Raw genomic sequence first — 12,281 nt, 5'->3', positions numbered from 1 at the left:
GTTTCATTGATATCTCGGACGAGTTCGAAAATGGTCCAGATCGGTGAAAAAACATGGCGGCCAGTGGGTGGGGCAGTTTTCTCTTTATGTATATAGTGAAATCATGTGAACACTCTAGAAGTCACATTTTTAGTCCAATCTTCATGGAATATGGTCAAAACATTTGTTTTCTGGATACGACGGTTGAGTTCAAAAATTGTTCGGATCGGTAAAAAAACATGGCCGCAAGGGGGGTCATTTTCCTCATATTTATATAGTAAAAAAAGCTTGTGAACACTCTAGAAGTCACATTTTTGGCCTAATCATCATGAAATTTTGTCTAAAGATCGATTTTATAGATTATTCGGTCGAGTCCAAAAATGGTCATGATGGGTGGAAAAACATGGCCGCCAGGGGGTGGGGCAGTTTTCTCTATATGTATATAGTGAAAACATGTGAACAGTCTGTTACAGAATGATAACATGTACATACTTTCTAATACCAGTAGTTAACTCCCTTGTTAAAACATTGTTAACACTCTAGAGGCCACATTTATTTTCTAATCTTCATGAAATTTGGTCAGAAGATTGGTCTCAATGATATCTTGGATGAGTTCAAAAATGGTTACGTTTGCTTGAAAAACATGGCTGTCAAGGGGCTGGACATTTCCTTATATGGCTATATATGGCTATAGTAAAATCTTGTTAACACTCTAGAGGCTACATTTATTGTCCTATCTTTGTGAAACTTGGTCAGAAGATTCATCCAAATAATATCTTGGAAGAGTTCAAAAATGATAGTGGTTGGTTGAAAAACATGGCCGCCAGGGGGCGGGGCATTTTTCCTAATATGGCTATAGTAAAACCTTGTTAACACTCTAGAGGCCACATTTATTTTCCGATCTTCATGAAACTTGGTCAGAAGATTTGTCCCAATGATATCTTGGATGAGTTCGAAAAAAGTTTTGTTTGCTTTATAAACATGGCCAACAGGGGGCGGGGCATTTTTCATTATATGGCTATATATGTCTCTTGTAAAACATTGTTAACACTCTAGAGGCCACATTTATTGTCCAATCTTCATGAAAATTGGTCAGAAGATTGGTCTAAATGATATCTTGGATGGCTTTGAAAATGGTTACGTTTGCTTGAAAAACATGGCTGCCAAGGGGCTGTGCATTTTTCCTCATATGGCTATATGTGGCTATAGTAAAATCTTGTTAACACTCTAGAGGCCACATTTATTGTCCGATCTTCATGAAACTTGGGCAGAAGATTCATCCTAATAATATCTTGGACGAGTTCAAAAATGATGCCGGTTGGTTGAAACACATGGCTGCCAGGGTAGGCGGAGCATTTTTCCTTATATGGCTATATTTAAACCTTGTTCTGTTGAAAAATGTGGCTGCCAGGGTGTTAACTAGTCATGAAAGTTGATAAGAACATTTTGTTCTTATGACATCCTGGGCTGCACAGAACAGGTCAGTTCCTTTGAATCTCAGGCGAGCGACTTTGGGCCTTTCAGGCCCTCTTGTTTGTTATAGTTGTAAAAAAGCATGTACAAAATATAATTGCCCTTTTAAAATTGAGCTTTTATCAACATGATTATAAAATGGTGGATTGATGTAATTTGTTGGCATAGTTGACACAATCGACTTGAACAATTGGTATAACTTAAGAATGTTTAAAAAAAACATGCAATAAAATAAATAAATACCATTAACATCAATACAATTAAAAATGTTAAATAATGTTAAATAGTGTTTTTATATACTGCAAATACCGCTGACTAGCCGTCTTAAATTTGTATGTCAAATGTTTAACATCTTTTAAGAAATACACTTTATGTCGAAACACTGGTTTTTGTACGGATTCAATAACTTTTAAAATACGCAACAAACTTTAATGACACGTATTCATTATAATGCATGTATAATGATTGCTTGAGACAAATGTTGTTGTACTAGATTGGATAAATGGGCTCAGGAAGTCAAACAAGTCAACATTTACAACGGCAGTAATACACCAAACAGTATATATTGGAATTGATTGTCCTTTTACAGATAGTTATTCAACACTCGATATGTGTATTCGGCCAGTTACCTAAGTCCGTGTCAATCGTGAAAAATTGTAATGTAGATTCAACACTTTAAAGCATATAATAAAGGCTTCTATTGGAAGTTATGTGACATTTCCAATATACAAAACTAATACTTTTACGGAAACTGAAATTTTCTCTTTAATGATTTCTACAAGAGATTCATGACATTTCCTATCAATCTCGTTACACTTGCTTTCTTAAATCTGTTTGGATTTATAAAACAAAACGCGCATTAACTAATAACACTAGCAATACGATTTTATTTTAACTTTTTTTTCTCGATTTGAAGTTTGTAGTTACAAATAAATATTTATTTTTTGTATTGGTTTGGTAATGTTTTGATATGTTAATTGAGGTTTAAAGTGTGCGTATAAGTTTCAAATCAGGATATCAATGCAATTGCTTATCATATATGTATCATCTTTTGTTGTGCTTGACCGAGGATCTCTTATGTAAAAAATAGTTAACATTCATTTAATATTTAGAAATGTTCAATGTATATTGGTAATATGTATTCTTATGTTACAAAACTATCGGGTATGTCATGTTCAATGTAAACGCGCATTAAGCTTATTTTTGTTATATTTAGCGCACACAATGTTTGTATACACATATCCAAGATAACATTATTCGTAAAGGTGATACACGGTTTTCTAGTCTACGCTTAGGTTCTATTTTAAATGTTCAATTACTTAAAAACAATTTAATAACGACACAAAATGATGACTCTCTCTTATGAAAAGATATAGTTAAAAACAAACACAGAAATATGAAATTAAATGACAGTCGTTGTACCTTTTGAAGTTCGTCCTTGCATGATTTTAATAAAATACAAGTAAGGATTCAGTCTCAATCAAAATCGTGAAATGAAACCGTTTAATTCACGTTCACAATCGTCAGGGCAATGTATGTACATGCACCAGTCGACATGCATACAGGAGATTCCTCTTTCAATCAAACTAAGCTGAAATAATGAACAATCATACGGTCAATTAGTACATTATTTAATACGCTGTCAGAAAATAACAGTTTTGGAAAATATAACATAATATTTTGATATGAACTTCTATTTTAGAAATCGTTTACATGCTCATCTGTGTTATTTTATCTGCTTACTTTCACTGTCTGAAAAACCACGTCTTCTGTATTTTACGTCAGCAAATCGACGTTCCATCATTTTCTAGCATTTATAAGGCTTTGATCATTCCCACAAACACATTGCTTGATTTCATCATCATCAGGTTGACATGCTTTCACTCACAAAACTTGGCTGAATATACTATATTTTACATTTTGTAGCATTTGTTGTTATTTTAAGTTTAAATATTACTATTCTTTAATATATTTAAGGAATCAAACATTCGTCGTACGTAAAAGATTAAACATTATTGTCTAGAACCATTGTACAATGGCATTTGTGTAATCGTTAAGTCTTCTTTGCACAAGCCAAAAGTAAAATGTTTGCACAATCTTTGCACAAGCAAACAAGTTTTCCGACGACACTCTCATACAAGTAATTAAAAGTAATGTGCAGGGTTGAAATCGTTTACACAACTGTTCTATTGTAAAATTAATGTTTTTTAATAATTATAAAAAAGATGAAAAAAAAATATTCCTAATCCTTACATTCTGTTTTGCATTGGCTTTTTAAATGTTCTGCTAAAATATAAATTACCACTATTCGTTCAACAACTTCTGATATAAATATGACAGAACGTGAAACGGTCCGTTCACCGCTGATTATTTTGTTCCTTTCCATGTTTTCATATTACAATACACAAGTTATATTGGAAACCGCCGATTTGTTAAAACGGTGAATATTAATATGCAAAATATGACAATTATGTGAGATATGTAGTTGGTTATACCGACTTATCGACTTCAACTGTTCAATTATTGTATTCTCAATTGCTTGTTTCAAATAGTAATACATGATGCGTTGGCTTATAGATTTGCTTTTTTATTAAATACAAATGTCAGTGTTAGGAGTAAAACGATGCCTTGTCAACTTGAATTTTATAACAATTTGAATATTTCTGATGGATTGGATGCGCAGGCTATTTTTATTCTTCTTATATATCATTCAGATTTCTGTTTTTTATCTGAAATGACGAGGAGCTAATCGTATTGATGTAAATATTTTTTTAAAGCTTTTTGAATTGTGTTATGATTAAATATTGCATGTTAGTGAATGTATCCAAATATTGCTATTGAGTTGGGTTTGTTTCATATTAAAGTAGTTCTTAATATGAATAATGTAAGAACATAAACATTTAAAGGATGAATTACTGTATATTGGGAATATTCGGAATTTCTAAATTTAAATATAAGTATTAAGTATATAGTTGTTTAATAAGCCACGTTTTTTGTTTATATAACGTGAACTTTTGTTAACTCTTGTTAAAATTCGTAAATTGAATTGCACTTTGTATAAAAATGTATGTGGTATGCCAACAGTTGTCATTTAGATTATTTCGTATGTTCAGTTCTACGAGTACACAACACATACATTCTTGTTCAACATAATCATTAAAGACACACACCTTCCCTCTGACTTTGAAATGAAATACACGTTAATCAATACATATAGATGTAATTTAAAAGTATTCAAAATAGTCATTAAATCTATAGCCTAGTTAGCAAGTAATTTATTATTTTTCAAACGGTACCGCTTTTAAAACCGAAAGTAGGATTTTTAGACGTATACGTCCATTCATTTTTACAAAGGCGATACGTTTTAGTTTTAAAGCGCAAAAAGACGGATTTCTACGTTGTAACCCCCAGATATATTCTAATTGGTATAGATTAACTTCAATTTATAGCCCTTTTAGCAAGTAATTTATTATGTTTCAAACGGTACCGCGTTTAAAACCGAAAGTAGGATTTCTAGACGTTTACGTCCATTTCGACAAACGCGATAATTTTTTAGTTTTAAAGATAATAAAGACGGATTTATACCTTGTAACCACCAGATATATTCTAATTGTCATAGATAAAATATGTTTCTTATTTATACATAAATTTACTATGCCAAATAAAGTGAGTGGCTTTAAGAGTGTTTCGGTCCGTTGAGTAAACCATGTGTTCCACGCTTATTTTTCAATACTAAAACCTGAACACTTCGACAGAAATCTTGACTGTAAATAGTTGTGTGGGTGTTTTTTTGTACGAAGACAACATTTTGGTGTTCTTTTTCAAGTCAATTCAATACTTTTGTTTTAAAAGTTAATTCAAATAATGTACTAACCTGCACACAACAATTTAAATTATTGGCTCATTCTTATTAAAAAATAAAAAAAAGTATAAACAAGTATATAAATACATTTTCAACGCAAAACATAAGCGGGGATATCTTACGATACATCCTATGGCACAAGTTCTTTATTTTTAGCCAATTTATTTCGGAAGAAGCCGTAATAATGGTGGCAAAAGCCATATATCATTCTGTATTCATACCGCACCTTTTTTGTTTTTAAATGCCTTTCGTCAATACAATATACAAAACATAGTTTGACATAAACACATATATTGGTTATATTTATAAACAGCACTACACCATAGGCCGTACAAATATTTCCTAGAAGCAGAAGGCGTCCACATGGCGTCAAAGGAATTACTCTATATGTGTTTGCAGCGTTCTCAAAGTATTGTCAAGTGGCAATGTCGCTTAGCTGTATATAAAGATTTTCCCATTGTAAGTCTTTGATTGTGTCTCGAGTTTCAATGCCGGCCTTTTCACACCGTGAAATAACGAAATGGGTTGCCTCAGGAGTGAGTTGATGTGATTCAATGACGAAGGGATTTTAATGGGTTTGTCTTGAGGTCGCATTACTGAACTTCTGGCATTTCGATATTAAAATACACGCATATGCTTCAGAATATAATGACCCGCCCGTTTAATAACTTGTCTTTTCTGGAAATGTATATATATAGTGTTAGAATCACGTCGATATTTTCCAAAAAGTTTTCTACTAATGTCCATATTGAAAATTAATTGTTTTGGTTTGAATAAATGGGTAGAAAACTTAAATACTGTCATCAATACTTCATACATCATACAGTCTTGCCTTTTGGTTCGTACTGATGTTAAACGTTTGTATGTCATAGTTAATCGCAATAACGATTAAAGAACACTATTTTATAGCGTGTGTTTGTCTTGCAGTAAACGCAGACACAGCACTATAATGATCTTTTTTTAAACAAAAAGATGTGTTACGTCAACATTTTTCGAGGGAACTCTATGTACTGAAATTATGGAACGTGTGTTTGCATTATCACAAATATAAAGTATATACTTACTTAAACTATGCTTGATTGTCATATAATTATTATGCGGATATTAATGTCAAAAAGGATAATGTATATTTTTTTGAGTACATGAATAGTGAAAAACATAAACAGTTATAAGCAAACATTAATATAGTATAACTTTGAATAACTTTGAATAGTATATTAATGTCAGCCTTAAAACTTCAACAATTTTTACTGACCTCGGAAGAACAATTAATTTTAACTGGCATGCAAATTGTTACCTGACATGACATATACCAGTAACGTATATTACCTTAATACAATATACAATATATAACCTTAATACAATACAGAATTTATTACCTTAATACAATGTATTACCTTAACGTCAAGCAAACTTGACGATTTATCTTGAATGACGGTAACAGCATCGCTTTCAAGCATTTCTATGTAAACTGTTACCTTTATGTACCCACGGGATCAAACGTATATACTTGTATTACTATGTTAATGGACGTTTAATTGGCAACATTATGGATCTCTATGGATCCACGTTTAACACTGTCGCAATGTTGAACTACTTTAAGGCTTCTTTTGGGAAATGGTTCAGAGAAATATCCATTATGATTATGAAAATACATTAATTCATTGTGCGGTAATGTTTTTTTCTGTAACACTATCACATAACAAATTCTTAAGAGGAATAAAATGGTTGTTGACCCGCTAATTTTTGAAAAAAATTTAAGCCACTCACCAGAAACTCAGCACTTCCTTTTTGAGGATTGACATTACAATGGTATTGTGTTTCGCTTGTTAATGTGTTGGTAGGTGAACATTTTTTGCTTAGTTTATTAAATTGACGTCGACTGAAATTACCGTCGACATAATGCTTGTCTTTCAACTTATAAAAATATGAAAGCAAAAACACGTGCGTAGAAACACTATTTGTTTATCGATACCATAATTCTCAAAGCAAAAATAAATATAACTACATATTTTAACGTATTAGGTAATTAGGTAATTAAGGCAAAAATATTTATTTCTAAAATGCTTTTTTAATGTATAAGATTGGAAAATCTTAACATTTGGCTCTAGCAGCCAAAGGCCGTAACGAAAGATGAACAAAACATTGCCAACTGATGTTGATTGTCAATGAAAGTCGCAATGTTGTTTCTACAAATGATATCAGATGGTACTATATGAAGCTTATTTGACTTATTTGCCACACAAATCCTTTACATGTTTTTATAATGTATATGGAACACGGGTTGCAAGTGTTCAACGGCCTACTCAGCTCATGCGTTGGTGATGAACAAGCAATACACTTGTATATGTAAATCACTGATATCCCTTTAGATTGATGATATACAACACTAAAATAGACATGATTAAATGCATTTATATGAAAATGGAACAGTTGAAAAAAACAACAAATAACGTGAGAGCGTGTCGACTTAAGGTTGCGTAATGAAAAGTAACGGAAAGAAGGTAAGTCGTCGTAAAGGGATTAGTGCATTTGAACTAAAAATTACATGCAGCACATTTTACACAACACAACTACCAAAAAATATCAAAATCATGCTGGCAAATACTAAACACTAAACTTAACACTTTGGACACAAAATAATGTCAAAATATTTTTTGTAATTATTAAGTAAAAGAAAATGAGACATATGAAGACCACCTGAATGTTTTTAATACATGTCAATACTGTAATCATTTGTAACTTTCATGTTACAGCGGGAGCAATTTATTTTAATTGTTATAATGTTAGATCAGACCAAATAGGACTCAAGGTGGTGTTTTCTTGCTCTTCCGAACAATTATTCGATCGCCGTAAATTGGGATGTACGGGCGATGTGTAGTCATAGTCAGTGTGGAGGACAATGCCAGCACATATGTGTAGTCATAGTCAGAGTAGAGGACAATACCCGCACATATGTGTAGTCATAGTCAGAGTAGACGACAATGCCAGCACATATGTGTAGGCATAGTCAGAGTAGAGGACAATGCCAGCACATATGTGTAGTCATAGTCAGAGTAGAGGACAATACCCGCACATATGTGTAGTCATAGTCAGAGTAGAGGAAAATACCAGCACATATGTGTAGTCATAGTAGAAGACAATGCCAGCACATATGTGTAGTCATAGTAGAAGACAATGCCAGCACATATGTGTAGTCATAGTAGAAGACAATGCCAGCACATATGTGTAGTCATAGTCAGAGTAGAGGACAATACCCGCACATATGTGTAGTCATAGTCAGAGTAGACGACAATGCCAGCACATATGTGTAGTCAGAGTAGAAGACAATGCCAGCACATATGTGTAGTCATAGTCAGAGTAGAGGACAATACCCGCACATATGTGTAGTCATAGTCAGAGTAGACGACAATGCCAGCACATATGTGTAGTCATAGTCAGAGTAGAGGACAATGCCAGCACACTATGTAGTCATAGTCAGAGTAGAGGACAATGCCAGCACATATGTGTAGTCATATTCAGAGTAGAGGACAATGCCAGCACACTATGTAGTCATAGTCAGAGTAGAGGGCAATGCCAGCACATATGTGTAGTCATATTCAGAGTAGAGGACAATGCCAGCACATATATGTAGTCATAGTCAGAGTAGAGGACAATGCCAGCACAATATGTAGTCATAGTCAGAGTAGAGGACAATGCCAGCACAAATACGTAGTCATATTCAGAGTAGTAGACAATGCAAGCACATATGTGTAGTCATATTCAGAGTAGAGGACAATGCCAGCACATATGTGTAGTTATAATCAGAGTATAGGACAATGGCAGCACATATGTGTAGTCATAGTCAGAGTAGAGGACAATACCAGCACATATGTGAAGTAATAATCAGAGTAGACGACAAAGCCAGCACATATATGTAGTCATAGTCAGAGTGGAGGACAATGCCAGCACATATGTGTAGTCATATTCAGAGTAGAGGACAATGCCAGCACATATGTGTAGTAATAATCAGAGTATAGGACAATGCCAGCACTATGTGTAGTCATAGTCAGAGTAGAGGACAATGCAAGCACATATGTGTAGTCATATTCAGAGTAGAGGACAATGCCAGCACATATGTGTAGTAATAATCAGAGTATAGGACAATGCCAGCACATATGTGTAGTCATAGTCAGAGTAGAGGACAATGCCAGCACATATGTGAAGTAATAATCAGAGTAGACGACAAAGCCAGCACATGTGTGTAGTCATACTCAGAGTAGAGGACAATGCCAGCACATATGTTTAGTCAGAATAGAGGACAATGCCCGCACATATGTGTAGTCATAGTCAGAGTAGAGGACAATGTCAGCACATACTTGTATTCAAAAAAGAGGACAAAGCAAGCACATATGTGTAGTCATAGTCAGAGAAGAGGACAATGCATGTACATATTTGTAGTCATAGTAAGAGATGACAATGCCAGCACATATGAGTAGTCATAATCAGAGTAGACGACAAAGCCAGCACATATGTGTATTCATAATTAGATTAGAGGACAATGTCAGCACATATGTGTAGTCAGAGTTGAGGACAATTCCAGCACATGTGTGTAGTCATAGTCAGAGTGGAGGAAAATACCAGCACATATGTCTAGTCATAGTCAGAGTAGAAGACAATGCCAGCACATATGTCTAGTCATAGTCAGAGTAGAAAACAATGACAGCACATATGTCTAGTCAGAGTTGAATACAATACCAGCACATATGTCTAGTCATAGTCAGAGTAGAAGAAAATGCCAGCACATATGTCTAGTCATAGTCAGAGTAGAAAACAATGACAGCACATATGTCTAGTCAGAGAAGAAGACAATGCCAGCACATATGTCTAGTCATAGTCAGAGTAGAAGACAATGCCAGCACATATGTCTAGTCGTAGTGAGAGTTGCAGACATCGCCGGCACATATGTCTAGTCATTGCAGAGTAGAAGACAATGCCAGCACATATGTCTAGTGATAGTAAGAGTTGAAGACAATGCCGGCACATATATCTAGTCATAGTCAGAGTAGAAGACAATGCCAGCACATATGTCTAGTCATAGTCAGAGTTGAAGACAATGCATTCACATATGTCTAGTCATAGTCAAAGTAGAGGACAATGCCAGCACATATGTGTAATCATAGTCAGAGTAGAGGACAGTGCCAGCACATATGTGTAGTCAAAATCAGAGTTGAGGACTAAACCAGCACATATGTGTTGTCATAATCAGAGTTGAGGACAATGTTAGCACATATGTGTAGTCATAATCAGAGTTGAGGACAATGTTAGCACATATGTGTAGTCATAGTCAGAGTAGAGGACAATGCCAGCACATATGTGTAGTCATATTCAGAGTAGAGAACAATGCCAGCACATATGTTTAGTCAGAGTCAGAGTAGAGGACAATGCCAGCACATATGTGTAGTCAGAGTAGAGGACAATGCCAGCACATATGTGTAGTCATAGTCAGAGTAGATGACAATGTCAGCACATACTTTTATTCAAAAAAGAGGACAAAGCAAGCACACATGTGTAGTCATAGTCAGAGTAGAGGACAATGCATGCACATATTTGTAGTCATAGTAAGAGATGACAATGCCAGCACATATAAGTAGTCATAATCAGAGTAGAGGACAAAGCCAGCACATATGTGTATTCATAATCAGATTAGAGGACAATGTCAGCACATATGTGTAGTCATAGTCAGAGTAGAGGACAATACCAGCACATATGTCTAGTCATAGTCAGAGTAGAAGACAATGCCAGCACATATGTCTAGTCATAGTCAGAGTAGAAGACAATGCCATCACATATGTCTAGTCATAGTGAGAGTTGCAGACATTGCCGGCACATATGTCTAGTCATAGTCAGAGTAGAAGACAATGCCAGCACATATGTCTAGTGATAGTAAGAGTTGAAGACAATGCCAGCACATATTTCTAGTCATAGTGAGAGTTGCAGACATTGCCGGCACATATGTCTAGTCAAAGTCAGAGTAGAAGACAATGCCAGCACATATGTCTAGTCATAGTCAGAGTAGAGGACAATACCAGCACATATGCGTAGTCAGAGTAGAGGACAGTGCCAGCACATATGTGTAGTCAAAATCAGAGTTGAGGACTAAACCAGCACATATGTGTTGTCATAATCAGAGTTGAGGACAATGTTAGCACATATGTGTAGTCATAATCAGAGTTGAGGACAATGCCAGCACATATGTGTAGTCATAGACAGAGTAGAGGACAATGCCAGCACATGTGTATAGTCATATTCAGAGTAGAGGACAATGCCAGCACATATGTGTAGTCATAGACAGAGTAGAGGACAATGCCAGCACATGTGTGTTGTCATATTCAGAGTTGAGGACAATGTCAGCACATATGTGCAGTCATAGTCAGAGTAGAGGACAATGCCAGCACATATGTTTAGTCATAGTCAGAGTAGAGGACAATGTCAGCACGTATGTGTACTCATTATCAGAGTTGAGGACAATGTCAGCATATATGTGTAGTCATAGTCAGAGTAGAGGACAATGCCAGCACATATGTCTAGTCATAGTCAGAGTAGAGGACAATACCCGCACATATGTCTAGTCATAGTCAGAGTAGAGGACAATGTCAGCACATATATGTAGTCATAATCAGAGAAGGAGACAATACCAGCACATATGTCTAGTCATAGTCAGAGTAGATGACAAAGCCAGCACATATTTGTAGTCATAGTCAGAGTAGAGGACAATGCCAGCATATATGTTTGGTCATAATCAGAGTAAAGGACAATATCAGCACATATGTCTAGTCATAGTCAGAGTAGAGGACAATCCCAGCACATATGTGTTGTCGTAGTCAGAGTAGAGGACAATGCCAGCACATATGTGTAGTCATAGTCAGAGTAGAAAACAATGCCAGCACATATGTCTAGTCATAGTCAGAGTAGAAGACAATTCCAG

Source organism: Dreissena polymorpha, chromosome 9, assembly GCF_020536995.1.
Source record: "Dreissena polymorpha isolate Duluth1 chromosome 9, UMN_Dpol_1.0, whole genome shotgun sequence".
NCBI lineage: Eukaryota > Metazoa > Mollusca > Bivalvia > Myida > Dreissenidae > Dreissena > Dreissena polymorpha.
The sequence above is the reverse complement of the archived record's forward strand: the minus strand, read 5'-3'. Positions refer to the sequence as shown.